General features: G+C 40.3%; 1 long non-coding RNA gene across 1 annotated transcript; it reads left to right on the forward strand.

Moving 5' to 3' along the window:
• The first annotated feature begins 25 nt into the window (after positions 1-25).
• On the forward strand, positions 26-19,555 carry LOC309383385. The gene is made up of 3 exons (XR_014173832.1): positions 26-462; positions 6,926-6,997; positions 19,439-19,555. It is a non-coding gene; the product is annotated as an uncharacterized lncRNA (long non-coding RNA).

Genomic DNA, 19,555 nt, shown 5'->3' on the forward strand with positions numbered 1-19,555 from the left:
CCTTTTTAAAATTATTTGTTATTATTATTCGTTAGTCACTACGGGAGGGGCTGCTGCCTGGGGCCCTTTAATGTCTTGGCAAAGCCGAGAGGGGAAGGCTGCGTCGTGGCCGCCCAAGGAGGCAATTGCTCTGTGTGCAACCTGAGTGAAACCGGAGAGAAAGAGGAAGTTGGGCGCTGCCCCCAAAACAAACGGTGTAACGTTCCTGGGCCACAAGGGGGTGAAGAGCGATTTGTGGCTTGGTCGGAGACGGCTCGCATTTGTTTTTCTGCCCAGCTGTCATGATCAAAGTGGCTGGAAAACTGTTTGCTTTCCCGGCGTGGCCCCAGCTCCACCCATAGTCAGCGCTTAATATCTATTCCACCTCGTTCTCCCGCCCTCCCCACTAAGTAGTTGAAAAGGCACAGCCACCTACTTACTCCGGTTAGCTTCTCTGAAGCCGACAAAACTAAGGCGGGGCGGGTAAGTGGGGGTTGAAGCGATTTGCAACCCATCCGTTGCCAAAAGGTGGGCTTGGGAGACAGTCGTCAGCAGGGGTGGAGAGCAGGGCTGGATGAGTGGTGTCGCTGTGTACTTGCTGAAGAGGAACTGCTGGAACCGAGTTCCTTCCCTTGCCTACTAGGTGTAGGAACCCTCATTCGTAAAAGGCTGTGTTTGCGCGCCCCTTGGTCCCTTTATGCTTAGATCTTGACCGTGGGGTCTTAGTCGTGCAACTCGCAGACCTCTGCTCTGGGGACAGTGGTGTGATCTTGACAGCTAGGCTTAAACTGGCTCACAGAGCGATAGCTGAGGACTTCTTTGCCGTTTCCCCACCACCCTCGACTGCGATGTAGTTTATTAGAGGATAGAATTTGCAAAATAAAAAAAAATCCGTACACCAAAAAATGTGGTGTGGTGCAAAAGGTTAGCACTTGCTTTTTACATCCATCTTGGAGGCAACTACACAGTATTGTAGAGGGGGAAAGCTTGCTTGGTTTACATTGATTTAAACTGGCTTTTATCTACCTCTAGAGGATTTCCACCATCTTCCTGCCTGTAATTTACAAGATAAGAGCTAAACTGCAAGGTAAACATGGCTAAAAGGCAGGCTTGTGGATAGTAACAATTTTTTAAAAAATATGATTCTGCTCCTTGCTCAATCTAGGTGTAGGCATTGGTTTTACAAGTAACTTTACAAGTAACTTCTTATAAGACTGACTTAGAAATAGTTCAAAAGGTAACAAACTAGGGCTCCCCTTCCCTTTTCATAAGTAAATGATAAGGATATATTCTATTACTATGAAGTTTATAATAAATTCATTAGTTATAGTGAAAAGAGCCAGCATGAATAGTAATTAAAGATATAGTGGCTAGATACTGGAAGACTATGAGTTCCAGTCCTGCCTTAACATATTAGTGACCTTAGGCCAGTCATTATTTCAGCCCTAGGAAGGCAGCAATGGCAAAACAGTTCTGAAAACTTTGCTAAGAAATTGTCCATTTCATAGCCAGTGACAATCTTGACTTGCACCATGTACTGAAAGCCAAATGGTATGCCTATCTAATGTGTTATGATCATGCTTGTTAATCAGTTTATTTCTTAATGTAATTTACATTCATAGAACTACAAGGAATATTTTGCAATCTGAGGAAAACTTTACCTATTTAAATTACTAAGATTAAAACAATATTTTAAATATTTGCATAGTGAAAACAAATCTTGATTTTAATAATGGCAATAACTGTTTTAAGCTGCAAAAAACAATGATCACTCAATAGCACCAAAGAGTTGGATCTTTTTATATAACCTTGTTAGCGGCTATCTTGATTCTTGTTTATATCAGTCATCAACAAAATCTTGGGCTTCTGAAAATGGTCATTGTGTGGTTGCTAGGAAAACAGCAAATTATATTTTAGGAATTATGAGAGTGATGAAAAATGAAACTGGCAGTAATGCCTCTATGCCAGACCTAGGCATGTTATGGTCTGCAGGCCTCATCTAGCCCTTCAGCCGTCCCTGTTGGCCCCGGGGGAGTGGGGGTTGGGTGGTGGCAGGGGATGAGACAGGGTGGTGGCAGCCCTCCACAACAATCCCAGTTTCTCATAATTTTCCCTTTGGGGGAAATTAATTGCCCATCCATGCTCTATGCAGGTCTGTGGTATTGACATATTTGAAATCATTTCTGGTCAACCAGCTGACAAAAATGTGTTACTAAATTCAGCCTTCAAAGCAGGCTCTCAAATTGAACATTTTCTTTGTGAAGAACACCTGTAAAGTCAAAAGAATGCTGAGTTATCCAGAAAAGATGGCAGGAAGTTCAGGACACAAAAGAGTGCTTCGTTATATACTACAAAATTTTATAGAATTCATATGACCGTAGCTTGAAAGGTAAAATTTTCTTTTGAGTTATCCTCGACTCCTGCTGATTTCATCGATACATCAATTCAATTGATGTCTTATAAGTGGCTTTACAATAAAAGTGGATTTCATGAGTTGGCCTATTAATGGGTTAGCCATTATGTGTTTATTTAATTGCGTTATATTGCTTCAATCTAAGTACTCTAGGATATAGTAGTTACTAAAATTATTACATAACAATAATACAGTTCAAACAGATAGGTTCCATAGATTAGAGACAAGCTTGTCTACAGAAAGAAAAGTTGGTCCAAATTGGAGTTCATAAACCGATGCAAGCATTTCTACTCAAAATGCAAGCAATTGTTAGTGATTACTGTATTCATCAGACTGTATAGAATATAAAAGGATAGGCATATATTCAATTGATTGGCAAAATGAAATAAAATTTAAGAAATATTTTTTTATAAAATTGTACACAAAGTGCTTGATACTAGGATTACTCTAAAATTGTAACTCGTGCAACTGCACAGACTGGGAAAATGACTGCAATGGAATAGTCTGAAATGGAACAGTGAGGAATAACCATATCTTGTACCAATCTTGCATAACAGAGGGTTCAAGGCAGATGCCTGTGCTTTGTTGGGGAAAGGGTTAGACATTCTACAAATTAAATCATCTGATTTCCATCCCAGATGCTTTTAGGAGAAAAGGGACAAAAGATAACTAAATGTGATGTCTTGAGATCCCATTTGGCCCATTTCCACAAAATTTTCACTGGTTTTCTCTGTAAGTAGATAAAATCTCCAGCGAATAGAATAAAGGAGATAGGAGATGTAGGTAGGGTAGAATGGGATAGGATAGGATAGGATATCCAACTCTGCTTAAAGCAGGACACCTTATACTACCCTCAACAAATGGTTGCCCAATCTTTTCTTGAAATCTTCAGAGATGAAGCACCCATAACTCCAGAAGGCAAGCTGATCCATTGATTAATTGTTCTCACTGTCAAGAGATTTTTTCTTAATTGCAGGTTGGATCTTTCTTTGATGAGTTTCCACTAATTGCTTGTTGTCCTACAGTGAGGTGCTTTAGAAAATAAGTCAAGCCTCTCTTCTCTTTTCAGCCCCTCAAATACTGGAGGACAGCTATCATGTCACCCTTAAACTTCCTCTTAGACATACTACTTAGTCCCCTTAACTGATCATTGTATGATTTAGCCTCAGAAACCTTATCTTTATTGTTTTTCTCTCCACTCTTTCTAGGGCCCCAGCATTTTTTTTGTATTTTGATGACCAGAATTGAATGCAGTTCAAGCACAGCTTCACTAGGGCAGTATAAAGCGGTACTATCTCTTCTCTTGATCTTGATGCTATCCCTCTGTTCATGCAGCATAGGACTGCATTAGCCTTTTTGGCAGCCCACTAAGATGGAGGCTGTTTTATTGCCTGGGCATATATGAATGAACCAGAAGTTTCACAGTATCACTTTGTGACCACGTGCTACTTGTCTGGGTAGTCAGTATAATATATATATTTTCCATACTTGTACTAACTTTGAAAAAAATTGAGATGTGAACCTAGCACTGAGTTTGTATTCAGCAAAAGTAAATATGAGCTCTGGTAATTGGATGAATTATAGTAGAATTTAAGCAACCAGTGGGATACTTTAAATACATCTAGCTGGAGGAAAAAAGCAATGAAATCTTGTGCCAACAAGGGAACATTTATGCGAGGCAGCCCAAGGCCACTCTTATTAAACTTTGCCCTGTCAGTGAAAGTGGAAATGCAGGAGTGCCGTTACAATCTGTGACACAATAACTGTCAGAAAGAAGTATACTTTTAGTAATATTCAAATTTGCTTTGGCTTCTTGCATGGAATTGCATGTCTTTACTGCATTTAAGGAATGGCTTTAAGGTCCTTTCCCCACTATTGAGTTAAAAGTGCTAACTGATCAAGTATGAGTATAAATAAAACAATACCCAGCATGAAATGCACTTTCCAAACTGCTACTCCCCCTTCCTGCCTAATTTGCATCTGTGTGAAATCACACTTCAATGTTGTCTTGTGTTTCAAGTGTGCTGCTCTTTACAGGCAAAGCGGTCAATTTCTCTCCTAGGTTTGCTGATATTTTCTATCACTATATCAGAAACCGGGGGGGGGGGGGATCTCCATTTAACAGGCATTATCACAGGAAACAATAGGCCTCATTTCTGAAATCACTGTGGACCTCTCAAGGGTAGCTTACTTTCTCTTCCACATCTGTAATATTTGGACATTTTCCAAGTTAAAATAATGTCAAAGAAGGAAACATTTGGGAGAAAATGCTAGGGTTAGGGTTAGAAATATCTCCAGAATGGAAAGTGGCAGACTCCCATCCCATGATTTTGAAGCTAGCGAGTTTCTGCAGAATTGAAGCAGTGAATTAAAACTGATCGGCTGCTGGGCAACTATTTCTGCTCATGGTTATTACAGAGATCAATGATTGAAAATAATACATGCTGAGAAGCTTGTTGGAAGCCTAGAAGGAAGCTGAGGTTAAAAATAGGAAATATGGTGGTGAGGCAGGGGTGATGGGTGTGGAGGAAACTTCGGGGAAGCATTGTTGATGGAAAGAGCAAAAGCTGGAAAAGAAAGGACTGAAATGGATGCTAGCTAATAACCAGAATAGAGATGTTCCAACGCCACACAACACTCCAAAACCAAACCTCTGATCAACTTTTCTATTGATAATTTGACTTTTCTTCCAAGATAATAGATGAAACCTTCATATCAACAATCATATCTATATGCACACACATATAAATACATTTACATATCTTGATTCTGACTTTGGACAATGTTGAAATAAGGGGAAAATACTTTTATAGTGATTCAACATTATGTAACTTAATAATTGTGTATCTCATAGGCTGGTGATGAAACAAAGGCAGTATCATGGGGACAGTAAAAATTATTTTTGTCAATAAAATGTGTCCTGTTAAGTTGCCATTATATTTGTCATTTCAATAGGATTTTTTAAAAAGAGAACTGGTGCATACCTTTCAATACCTTTTGCCTCATTGTGTCACATCTACATTGATGTTAGTCCCACTCAGATTAGGAATTAATTCTAAAGATGTCTGAAATATATGCTCATATACATGACTTACATAATAACTTACATTGTCTGTGTCAGGGTGTGAATTCCGCCCTGGAAATTAATGTATGGATCTTGGCAAACCTTGAAGTATACTTTTGAAGTAAGCAAAAATAAACCCGAGGCATAATCTAAGAAAAAAAAAACATTTTAATTGTAAAGAAAGTAAAAAATACAAACTTACTAAGCTAAAGATTACATTTTTGGCAGAGTTCTGTGCCTGCCTTGGCAGACAGACAAAAGGAAGAAGAGAAAAGAAGAAATGTGATGTAATGACATGCGCAGTAAATCATTGCTCATAAGAGACAGTTCATGCTGCCGTATAATTCAGAATGTAGGCACAGCTGGCAAACGAAATAAACGCAGTGACAGCCTGAAATGGTATAGTTTCCTTCCTGAGCAGGGGGTTGGACCAGAGGGGGGGTTGCTGCTGGTTTGGCCTGGTTCGGCCAAACTGGTAGTGGAATTCAGGCCTGAGGCGCAGAACTGACAATGACCCAAGCCTGACACTCCCCCAAACCAGTTCCCTCACTGCCGCTTGGGCGCTGCCATTTTGAATTTTAGTGATTGCTCATGCGCAGTTCACTGTAAATTGTTCTGCACATGAGCAGTGCAATGCCAGCAACCCACCCCTGGGTTGGACTAGAAGACTTCCAAGGTCCCTTCCAATACTGTCATTTTATTCTATTCTATTCTATAAATAATCTCTATTGCATAATGTTTGAAATACAATTTTCAGTATGCTGGGTAAGTTTGAGGTTATAGAAAACTTTGAGTTTTTTTTTATTATACTGGAATTATATTTCATTCTTCATGTGTCTAAAACATCAATAAATAATGTCAGTTATTCTGAAGACCTTTATACCCTTACAATAAAAATACGGAAGTATCTTTTGACCCAAGGTTGCATTGCAAAAGGAATGCATTTCAAAGACTGCAGTATTTGAATATAAATCTTTAAAGGCTGGACATATTTTAAAAAGCAGTTACCGTATCTAGTTGTGTCACTGTAGCTCTTCAAACAAGCAGAATCTAAAGTAGTTTGTCACATGAAAAGCTAGTAAAAGGAAAGCCTTATGCATGCTTCCTCAAGCACATTCATCTTAGTACTTCAAGCTCTAAGGTGTGTGTGTAGAATTTCCCATTTCTGTGCTCTTTGGAATTGTTAAAACATTCAGGAGCACTCAGATTTTAACTGGATTTACTATTACGCTCTAATAGTACACCTCATTGCACACATATTTTTCAGTTGAGAATTCTTGCTAAATTGAGGCTAGTAGTCTGAAACATGCTTACCATAATGTAAATTCCACTGAAATTGGAGTGATTTATTTCTGCAAACTTGCATTGGCTTGGATTGTAGGAATCCAGTTGGGGGCAAAGAGGTGAGAAGAACTGTAATTCATTTGAAGCTATTATTTAACAAGAACAAATTCTCTCTTGCTACACAGGAATCTAAACTTGTTGCGCCTCATATTTTGTGGATCATTAGGAAAAATATATTCAAAACAAGATACTAATTGGTAAGTGGCCTTCATAAACCCTTATAGAGATCATTGTGGTTACTGTTTCAGTGGAGAATCTGGCACATCCACTTTTGTCATTAAGACAGAATATGCTTGCATATGCAAAGTTTTGTTTAGTAGTTTCATTATACTTTCATTATAAATCATAATGAAAGGAAAGTTACAGATCTAACTAGCCAATTAGGCTTGAGAAATAGGTAAAATCTGTACTGGATGCATAACATAGTTTGAGCAGAATGTTTAGGTATTCAGCTTTTCTGGGTGTTTTATTACCATTCTGAATTCTAATCACATAGTTCTTGTATATAATGTACAGTGTATGGTGCAGCTTTGCTCAAAATATGGGGCAAATTCAGCTAAATATTAGCCTATATTCCACTAGTGTGCATGGAGATTTAGACATTTTGAGTATGGCTTCTTTTTCATATCAGTTGTCTTTACTTTCACTTTCTAAATATCTGACAATTACGTTTTGTGTTTCATACACTGGCTTAATTCATGGATTGTAATGGACAGAAGTTGGGGCTGGGAATGAGGCCAGTTGTTCTGAGATCATACAATGGAAGATCCTAATCTAAAGTGTGGATGAATGTTGTAAATGATCATGTGGCTTCATAGGTTTCATTTAAGATAGTAAAGATTTAAATACAGTATTAGGTGTTTAGATTTAGAATAGAATCTAAAGTTATTATGGATTTCCTACATACTCTAATCCATTAGCCCAGTAAAATAGCAGAGTAAAAGTTTGTACTGAGATTCTCTGTTGAGAGAAGAAAGAAGACTAGCATGAAGTTTCTACCCCCAGGTTTTCTCAAGTCTTAGAAGCCCTTAGTCAGTGTAATCATGACCCAGCTAGTTGGCAACCCATAATTGACCTTAACTGACTTGAAAAGCAAACAGGATTAGATCTGGTTATTATTTGGAGGTACCACCATGAAATTCCATAACTCTAAACTAGTCTCTAAAGTTAGAAAAATATTCTGAAAAAAGGGAATAGCAAGTGACTTCTGTCCTGTTGTCAATACAATTGTGTGGACATATCCATGAAGTCATCAAAAATGAACTTTATTTGAAAGAGACTTTATTTTACATGCTCCTCTGTTCACTTTCAATGTAAGAAAAGAAAGTTTAAAGATTCAGTTCATGGGTTGTTCTGTAACTTTTCATTTTGTTTCCAGGATACAAAATTAAAAATCTCATTAATTACAGTGGGGCAAAAAAGTATTTAGTCAGCCACCAATTGTGCAAGTTCTCCCACTTAAAAAGATGAGAGAGGCCTGTAATTGGCATCGTAGGTAGACATCAACTATGAGAGACAAAATGTAAAAAAAAAACCAAACAATCACATTGACTGATTTGAAAAGAATTTATTTGCAAATTATGGTGGAAAATAAGTATTTGGTCAATATCAAAAGTTCCTCTCAATACTGTGTTATATATCCTTTGTTGGCAATGACGGAGGTCAAATGTTTCCTGTAAGTCTTCACAAGGTTGGCACATACTGTTGCTGGTATGTTGGCCCATTCTTCCATGCAGATCTCCTTTAGAGCAGTGGTGTTTTGGGGCTGTCACTGGGCAACATGGACTTTCAACTCCCTCCAAAGTTTTTCTATGGGGTTGAGATCTGGAGACTGGTTAGGCCACTCCAGGACCTTGAAATGCTTCTTACGAAGCCACTCCTTTGTTACCTAGGTGGTATGTTTGGGATCATTGTCATGTTGAAAGACCCAGCCACGTTTCATTTTCAATGCCCTTGCTGATGGAAGGAGGTTTGCACCCAAAATCTCACGATACACGGCCCCATTCATTCTGTCCTGTACATGGATCAGTCGTCCTGGTCCCTTTGCAGAGAAACAGCCCCAAAGCATGATGTTGCCACCCCCATGCTTCACAGTAGGTATGGTGTTCTTTGGATGCAACTCAGCATTCTCTCTCCTCCAAACATGACGAGTTGTGTTTCTACCAAACAGTTGTATTTTGGTTTCATCTGACCATATGACATTCTCCCAATCCTCTTCTGGATCATCCAAATGCTCTCTAGCAAACTTCAGATGGGCCCGGACATGTACTGGCTTAAGCAGGAGGACATGTCTGGCACTGCAGGATCTGAGTCCCTGGCGGCGTAGTGTGTTACTGATGGTAGCCTTTGTTACGTTGGTCCCAGCTTTTTGCAGGTCATTCACTAGGTCCCCCCCGTGTGGTCCTGGGATTTTTGCTCACCATTCTTATGATCATTTTGACCCCACGGGGTGAGATCTTGCATGGAGCCCCAGATCAAGGGAAATTATCAGTGGTCTTTTATGTGTTCCATTTTCTAATTACTGCTCCCACAGTTGATTTGTTCACACCAAGCTGCTTGCCTATTGCAGATTCAGTCTTCCCAGCCTGGTGCAGGTCTACAATTTTGTTTCTGGTGTCCTTCGACAGCTCTTTGGTCTTCACCATAGTGGAGTTTGGAGTGTGACTGTTTGAGGTTGTGGACAGGTGTCTTTTATACTGATAACAATTTCAAACAGTTGCCGTTGATACAGGTAATGAGTGCAGGACAGAGGAGCCTCTTAAAGAAGAAGGTACAGGTCTGTGAGAGCCAGAAATCTTGCTTGTTTGTAGGTGACCAAATACTTATTTTCCACCATAATTTGCAAATAAATTCTTTCCAAATCAGCCAATATGATTGTTTGGGGTTTTTTTTACATTTTGTCTCTCATAGTTGAGGTCTACCTATGATGCCAATTACAGGCCTCTCTCATCTTTTTAAGTGGGAGAACTTGCACAATTGTGGTTGACTAAATACTTTTTTGCCCCACTGTATTGTAGAGTTTAAACCAACCTTAGTTTATATTATCTAGTTTTCCATATTAACTATGGTCTAAAATTAACTAGAAATGTAAATATTAAGAATATCAATGTTTTTAAATAGCTTTATATAATAATACACCTGTAAAAGAAGAGGAATTGCTTTTGATGATTTTACAATGCAGAATAATACAACATTGGTACAAATGAATAATGAAATAGGCTTCTAGTTTTGAAAGGTTTTTTTTAATGATTAATTGAAAAGACAGATTTCTTTTAAAGCTGGGATATAAGAAACAGTTCATCATTTGAGATATTGTAGGGGGAGAGCCTTATTTGCTGAGACAAAAAAAAATCAAGTGTCTGGTAACATCTTTTCTAACTGACCAATTTTTATTTAAAGGATTATACTTTCAGGAACTGCAGCTCACTTCATCAGATGCATAAAATAACGAGTTTGATGTTGGGATGGTAGGGAGGGGAAAAGAAGTTGGTTATGCATTTGCAAATTATGTGGAAGACAGATTACAAATACCGTATCAACCGAAAATTTTAATGTGTTAAATTGGACATTCCAATTAAAATTTGAAATAAATTTTTGGAAGTAATATAGTATACTATTTTATTTGACCTGTTGAGCTAATTAAACATTCAGTGTTCATAAATTAATGCCAGTAATAAGGCATATGGTTTCTGTAGTTCTATTTCACCCTACCTATTTACCAATCTAGGTAAATGTTAATATATATTGCTAGTCAATGTAGACTAGCAATGTATTGCCAGTCAATGAACTTCCACATGCTAAATAAATAAATAAGCCTTGCCTATTAATAATTTTTTTTCATAACAATAAAAATGAACTCTGACATCATTACATTGATTATTCATTTACTATTCCCCTGCCAACTCTAAAAGTGCTGAAAACTACCATGTCATAGGCATAATGTATGTTTTTACTGTGTATGTAATGATTAAATAATTTCTTTCATAACCAAAATCAATCAAAATGATTTAGAGAAATGTAGACATGTCAAACTATTTGCAGTGACTGTCATCTGTGCCATGTACCCTCATGGCTCAATAATATTTTTTCCCGTGGCATAGGAAAAACTTTCATTTGTATCAAACTTTGTTTAGAAGTTGTATATTAGCTTCCATAGCAAGCATTGCAACTAATGTTGGATAGCAGGTATTTTAAAAAGATACAGTTAGCCATTATAATGCATTGGCTCCTCAAAATGACTGTGAAAACCATTAAAGGATTTTAGCGAGTTACCCTGAATGAAAATAGTTATCTAAGATGTGTGTGTGTGTGTGTGTGTGTGTGTGTGTGTGTGTGTATTTTCTCTAGAGAGAGAACATGACTGCATCAAAAAAAATTACACTTAATTAGAGAATTCTGAATGTGTATTTATTGAGTAAAATTTTAGAGAAACTCCAAATAGTAAAGCTCTTGGAACAGAGTATACTGGGTATAAAGTAGGTAGGCTGCCCATAAAGCTGTATAGCATTCTGATTTTGAAAAGAAAAAAATGTTTTAATTATAGTTGCATTTGTAGCATCTATTGCCCTTCTCCCTAAATGATATACCGGTATGCCTTTTCCTTGTCTTCGAAAAGAAGACAAGGAAAAGAATAAAACTTCTTTAAAGGTTTTAAAGTTTTGGTTCCCATCTTCTTGGGAGCTTGATTGCTAACTAGGTTGACTAAATGGGAGTTGGAAATCCAACATCATTTAGAAGGTGCAGATATTTCATCTTGATTTATTTACTTAATGTATTTCCTTTCCCTCTTTGGATCCTTAATGGGAGATTAATGAGACTCAATAGTCTACCCCAGTGGTGGGCAACCTTTTTTTTCAACTGAGCCAAATCTCGCCAAAACCACGATTGAAATTTATTTTGAGAGCCACATTTTTAAAACTGAAAATACATAGGATGGTACACTGTTTTTAGTTTCAATAAACTCTGGCATTTGAAGCACGCAAGTCTTAAAGCTGTCAAGTTACAAGATCCTTGCACCCCTAACCCTTTAGAAAAAAAACCCCAGGGGTCTTCAAACCTGACAGCTTGAAGACTTGTGGACTTCAACTCCCAGAATTCTGAGAATTGAAGCCCACCAAGGGCATCAATCATATTAGCCCAGGGATCTGCAAAATTGGCTCTTAAGACTGGTGGACTTCAATTCCCAGAATTCTGAGAATTGAAGTCCACCAGTCTTAAAACAGCCAACTTTGCAGACCCCTGTGTTAGTCCAAAGCCTGGTGCTGGGCCTTGCTCCCCCATTGGTGGAGCCCCAAGAAGCGAGGAGGGAGAAAAAGAGACGGAGGCCAAGGAGCTTCCCCCCCCCCCCCAGCAAAAATCTAACCGGGGAGCCGGGCAGTAGCAAATTAGCCAATCATGCGAGGAAAGCGAGGTCTGACCGGGTGGGCAGCGAAACTCCAGGGCTCTCTGTTCTAATTCCCCGTGAAAACTGTTGCCTCTGAAGCGTTTGCTCTACTGTTTGAACCTTTAAGCGTCCCTTTCCCTTTTTTCTTTTCAACCCACAATGATTAGGGAGGATCCTGAAGTCGGGCGGGGACGAGAATTGCCTCCTCGCTTCTCGTCCCCGCCCGACTTCAGGATCCTCCCTAATCATTGTGGGTTGAAAAGAAAAAAGGGAAAGGGACGCTTGTTTTGAAGTGCCCGAGAGGAGGGAGGGGAGCGGGCGCTTCAAAACAAGCGCCCCTTTCCCTTTTTTCTTTTCGATCCACAATGATTAGGGAGGATAATAATCCGGCACACAGAAGAGCCGCATTAAAATGTGTAAAGAGCCGCTTGTGGCTCGCGAGCCGCGGCTTGCCGACCACTGGTCTACCCTGATCGGCAATAGGAATGCATTTGATTGACACCAAGTGTCCTACGGTTTCCCCCATGGGAAAATAGAAGTAATTTCTCAGATCACCTAGGAATGTAATATTTTTTTAGCACTTTCAGATTTTGATGCTGTACAATCTTCCTACAGATATAGCTTTCTTTTTAATTGTCAAAGACATACATTGAAATACATCCAAGTATGATATAACTGACAGCAGAGGATGCTTGCATTAATGCACTTATTATGTCTTCAATGCTAATTAATCTCCTGTTCTTAAAGCATTTCCTCTTCAGTGAACTGTAGCAACAATTCGGGATTTGATTAAATCCTCCATAATTGATAAAGGATGTCCCTGAGAGCACCCCCCCCATATGAAAATTATGTCATGTGTTATTTATCCAACCCATCATTTCCTTAGTAGTTTCATATATCGGTAATTTCAGAATGATCTTTTCTGTGATGAGGGTTGCTTGATTAAATTCATTTATTTTTCTTGGCTCATATACCAAATTCTATGTGTCTGAGTAAAGCTAGCCGAGATAATGATCTATTAAGAAATCAAAAAAGATTTGCTTAGCATAATCATTTCTCAGGACCAAAAGATAGTCTTAAGACTCTTCAAAATAAACAATGCTTTGAGATGTACAGTCAGTTGGTTTAACTTTTGTATTATATGACATTGGTGGATAATAGTACTCTAAGTAACAAATGCAGGATCAGAATTAATAAATGCCACAAAAAGTTTACACTTTTTAGGTATGAATTATATCCTGACCAATCCTTACTTTTACTTTAAGCAGATTATACCAATATATGTAGTCCTCAATTTATGACCAATTGAGCCCAAAATTTATGTTGCTAAGTAAGATAGTTGATAAGTAAGTTTTGCCCCATTTTACAACCTTTCTTGCAACAATTGTTAAGTGAATCTGCAGTTTTCAAATTAATAATAAAGTTGCAAAGTAAATCTGGCTACCCCATTGATTTTGCTTGTCAGGAGATAAAAAAAAAAGTGATCACATGACTTCGGGACATTGCAGCTGTCATAAATGAGTTAGTTGACAAATGTCCGAATATCAACTCTTGCAGTTACAGATAAAAGCTATGTGCCAGGCAGTACATTAAGGGTATGGGCATGTGTATGTATGCTGTTGTGCGTGCGCGCACGCCTTCAGCACACAAGGACAAAAAGGTTAGCCATCACTGGCCTAGAACATTAAGTGAGCATCCAATGATAATGTTTAGAGACATACGCAATAATCAAAGCTAATAATTACATAATAATAATAATAATAAATTTGGATTTATTAGCCGCTCCCTTTCCAAGTAGGACTCGGGGCGGCGTACAATGGAGCATATAACATAAAATACATAACAACACCAAACGTACATACATACACAACACATATACATATACACGGAGGAGGAAACAAATTACAACAATAGACAGTTAAAAATCTACTTTAAAATACCCCAATTGTAAAAACCCAATAAAATTAATATTTAAGAACAATTTAAAAAACAGTTTGGAGGAATGGGAAAATTACGATTGCGATTGAGCCAGGCCGGATAATTGAAAGAGGTGGGTCTTCAGCTGTACACGGAAGGAGCGGAGATCGGAAGTAATCCTGATGTCACGGGGGAGGTCATTCCATAGGGCTGGGCCCATCACAGAGAAGGCTCTGCTCCTGGGTGTCGCCCCCCGACACTGTTTGGCGGACGGCACCCGGAGAAGTCCCTCTCTGTGTGAGCGAATTGGTCGTAGGGATGTGTGGGGCAGGATGCGATCCTGCATATAACTAGGCCCTGTGCCATGGAGCGCTTTAAAGATCATAATCAAAACCTTGAAACGCACTCGGTAGACCACAGGCAGCCAGTGCAGCTCGCGCAGGAGAGGTGTTACAGGGGAGTATCTGGTCCTCCCCATAATCACCCGCGCGGCCGCGTTCTGGACCAACTGTAGTCTCCGAGTGCATCTCAAGGGAAGCCCCATGTAGAGAGCATTGCAGTAATCCAGGCGAGACGTCACTAGCGCATGGGTGACTGTGCGTAGGGCATCCCGGTCCAATAAGGGGCGCAATTGGCGCATCAGGCGAACCTGATGGAACGCCCCCCTTGCCACGGCTGTTACATGGTTATCCATGGACAGCCGGGTATCCAGGAGGACGCCCAAATTGCGCACCTGTTCCATGGGGGCTAGTTGGACGCCCCCGATGGCCAGAGATGGAAGCACCTGGTTGAACCGGGAGGCCGGAAGCCACAGCCACTCCGTCTTGGAAGGGTTGAGTTTTAGTCGGTTGCCATCCATCCAGACCCGTACGGCCTCCAGGCACCGGGACATCATTTCGACGGCCTCATTGGGGTGGTTCGGAGTGGAAATGTATAGCTGAGTATCATCAGCATACAGATGATATCCCACTCCAAAACCACGGATGATCTCGCCCAGCGGTTTCATATATGTGTTGAACAGGAGGGGCGAGAGCACCGATCCCTGTGGCACTCCACATGTGAGTGGCCTCCGGGTCGAACTCTGCTCCCCTGTCAACACACGTTGCGTCCGACCAGAGAGGTAGGAGCCAAACCACCGTAAAACGGTGCCTCTGACTCCCAGCCCCTCTAGCCGGTGCAACAGGATACCATGGTCGATGGTATCGAACGCCGCCGAGAGATCTAATAGGACCAGGATAGAGGAACAACCCCTATCTCTGGCCCTCCAGAGATCATCGACCAATGCGACCAAGGCCGTCTCCGTGCTGTGCCCGGGTCGGAAGCCGGACTGGCGCGGGTCTAGATAATCATTTTCCTCCAGGTGACGTGGGAACTGCTGTGCTACCACACTCTCTACAACCTTCGCTAAAAAAGGAAGGTTGGAGACTGGACGATAATTGACTAGGTCCGTTGGGTCCAGGGAAGGCTTCTTGAGCAGGGGCCTCACCACCGCCTCTTTCAAGGCGGCCGGTAGAGACCCCTCACCCAACGAGGCGTTCACCAGGCCCAGGAGCCAGTCGCGCGTAACCTCCCAGGATGCCAGTACAAGCCAGGAGGGACACGGGTCCAATAAACATGTGGTGGGTCGCAGACGTCCACGCAACCTGTCCAAATCCTCGATGGCAACCGAGTCAAACTCCTCCCAAAGCGGTCCCTCAAGACTCGCAACGGGCGTCTCTACTGAACCACTGAAAGGGGTCCATCCCATCCGGATTTGAGCGACTTTGTCCTGTAGATAATTCCCAAACTCCTCTGCTCTACCCTGTAGAGGGGCTTCCCGTGGTCTCTCAAACAAGAGGGAACGGGTCACCCGAAACAGGGCGGCAGGGCGGTTATCTGCAGACGCAATAAGAGCGGCGCAATGTTGACGTTTGGCCGCTCTTAGTGCCACAAGGTACGTCTTCAAATAAGCTCGTGCCTGTGCTCGGTCAAATTCGGAACGGGAGGATCTCCAACGACTCTCTAGGCGTCTCTTGTGGCGTTTCATCACCCTTAGCTCCTCGGTAAACCAAGGTGCCAGGGTGGTTCTTCGCCGCAGGAGAGGCCGCAAAGGCGCCACCCGGTCTAGGGCCCCGGTAGCCGCACTATTCCATGCGACTACCAGGTCCTCTACTCGGGGGCGGGTCAGGTCCACAGGAGGTGGCCCAAGTTCCGTCTGGAACCTATCCGGTTCCATCAGGCGCTTGGGGCGGAACCATCTAATACCTTCCAGTTCCGCCTCCTCGCGGCGGGGGGTAGCACCAGGGAAGTCCAGCCGGAGAAGTGAGTGATCCGACCATGACAGGGGAATAGTGTCTAGATCCCCTATTCCCAGATCACTCGTCCACTGGCCAGAGACAAAAACAAGGTCCAGGGTGTGGCCTCCCTCATGAGTAGGGCCCTGAATTAACTGGGTCAGGTCCATGGCTGTCATGGAAGCCATGAACTCCCGAACCCCCTCAGACGCTTCTCCCATCGACGGCAGATTAAAATCCCCCATCACTAAAAGTTTGGGGGTCTCAACCGCCACCGATGAGATCAGCTCAAGGAGTTCGGGCAGGGCCGCTGAAGTATAGCGAGGAGCCAGGTATACTATCAGCAGGCCCAACTGCCTCCCTGGGCCCCATCTCACGACGAGGGACTCACACCCGGATGTCTGCGGCACAGTGAACTCTCTCGGCTCTAAGTCTTCCCGGATAATCACTGCTACCCCACCGCCCCTTCCCTGGGCCCGAGGCTGGTGAAATGCTCGATAACCTGGAGCATATCGGTTTAGTGTTAGCTAGCCTCGCCACTAGCCTTTCCCAAGGTGCAAATTCTTAGATTTGGACTCGGAATGAATTTGAGAGGCACTAGGCTGGAGAAGTTTGTAATGGATCATTTTAGAACTTCCGAAGAAATAGTTCTCATCTCTTGTTGGAGGAAAGTATTAACTAATATTTTAAAAGATAGAGGGCTTGTGGCTGACGAGACTTCAGTGTTAAACATATTTTTGAAAAAATACATTAAGCCTAGTTCAAAGCCATTAGTAATATTTAAAGACCCGGCTATTCCTCCAGGTATTTGTGCCAGGAAATTGAGCAAGCTCTGTTGATTGATTTGTAATGTTGTTTTCTGTAATTAGAATTATTTCTCTGATAACAGACACTTGTTATTTGGTCTGCTAACTTTTTTTGTTTCAGTTGGTTTTAATCCTTGCATACCACGCAAAGTCAAATCCATGTGGTCGCTGGCTATATAAATTGAATGAAATAATAATGAATGAATGAAATTGGAACTGATAACATATATTGCATAATTTCAATTTCATCAAGTTTCTGAAGGTACCTTAGATGCTAAACTGTTCCATTCTGCTCTCGTTAAACTGACACATAATTCTCATAGCTTTATATAGATTTAAGGTTGAGTTGATATTGTACCATTTGGAGTGGTCTATAGGTTGTACAACATTCTAGACAGCCACAATTTGATTCGTTGCACCTATTTAATCTAGAAAAGGAGTCAGTTGTTGCAAGATCAAATTGTTAATATTGTTTAGAAGAAGCACAGATTCAATAAACAAAAGGGGTAAGCTAATTTTCAAATTTTAATTTTGAACATACAAGAAAAGCTAGGCAGCCCTACCCAGAAAACTTAATCTGTTACTTCTCAGTTTAAAATCTAGGTTATCAGTGGTAGCTGGTTGATGGGGGAGGGGCTTTTCACCTCTTCACCTGTGATTGGTCTAAGTGCTACATGGTCATAAGGGTTTTATGAGCTAGAATAATACCACATTTCTATATATAGTATAAAGTAATCTTAATGAATCTGAACAATATTGCAGTGAGTATCAGTATTGATTGCTGCTTAGGGCCCAGCTGAGAATGGGTTTATAATACTTGTTTGTATGCTAACACTTCGAAATATGCAGAACAGGTTTCCATACACTCCACACAGTATCATAGGGTTTTAAACAACATTGTGTCTTCATGAGCAATTTAGCACAAACCATTCTGCTTTCGATCGATTTTCTAGTGTTGGGTAGACTATTGTTAGATTCAAGGTCTACTCCTATAGTGCAATGAATTGCTGCTGCAAGCCTGCCAGTATTCAAGGAAATTCACATCTTCTGCTCCATCTCGTAAAAGATCACGTGGGTCAATGTAAGCTTTTTAAATAATTGAGAAGTGGAGGGACAAGGCAAAGCAGTAGGCTGAGAGACAGTTCTTCAGAAGAGGTCTGCTTTCCTGAGGTTTTATAACTGAAGCATGTTGTATTCAAAAATTGCTAATGTGAATTGCAATGTACTTTCATGCATCCATAACACTTTTTCCCTTCCTGTCCTTGTAGCTGCTGTAATACTTTGCCAACAGCCTATTGACTTTTCTTAAGAAGTAGTTAAGAGAGTACAGGAAATAATGGCTATAATGTTAATTTAACATAATACTCAAATGTTTGCTGAGTTACGAATTTTATTTATTTTTATTTCTTTAAATAATCTAGAATTCCAGTGCTGCCTGGAAGCCCACATTCATTCATTTATTCATTCATACATACATACAAACATATACATATACATATGCATATACATATACAACATTCATAAGTGTTTAGTGGACAGTGTGTTAACTGGTCAGTATATTTTGCATACAATTCTGATAGTGATATTACCATTTAAATATACATAATCATGCTTTTTCAACTTCTAACATTTGTGTATACATAGTAATCATAATATATTCTATTATATTTCAGTATACATATTATTTTCCCAATTTCTACTTTCTACTACTTTTTTCTAACACTTCTTAGACTAACCACGTTAAAAAGTATTCTATGTCTATCCATCCATGGATGGATGGACGCTCATATTCTTGATTTCTGTTCTTTATCTTACCATTGAAAATGTAATAAATCAGTCTGAGTTACTGAATTTTCTCCAATGTAATCTTGGATTAATGAGGGATTGCTGTGTTAGTATGCTGTAGCTACTTCCTTTGATTATTAAATATTGAATATCCAAAACCAATTCCAACTGTAATTTGAAACTATTGGTAAGGTCATTATTTCAAGCCCAGTTCGTTATAAATAGGAAGAATGTACGAGTATTTATTATGGTAGTTAAGATGCTGACAAGAACTTAGCTGGGAGTCTCAAACTCAGATTTATGAAAGATAACTAGTTCCATTTAGGGCTGAAACCAAAAGAAACTCCCAAGATTTCCTTCCTACTGGAATTTTTTTTTAAAAAAAAGAAATCTGCTTTTACATGTGCCAAACACAAAAATAAATGGAAGAAGTATCATTCTAAACCCTGCAATATTAATTTTTTTTACCCACAGATATTGGGAGAATTGCATACTCTCATCTCTGCTTGCAAGAAAGCGACATTCTGTACCCTTCTAAAGGACAATACATCAAGGCTGACTGTGCAGCTAAATTGAATAGCAGTCGTACCA

This window comes from Natrix helvetica (genome assembly GCF_964273705.1).
Source record: "Natrix helvetica genome assembly, chromosome: 1".
In the NCBI taxonomy this organism is placed as follows: Eukaryota; Metazoa; Chordata; class Lepidosauria; order Squamata; family Natricidae; genus Natrix; species Natrix helvetica.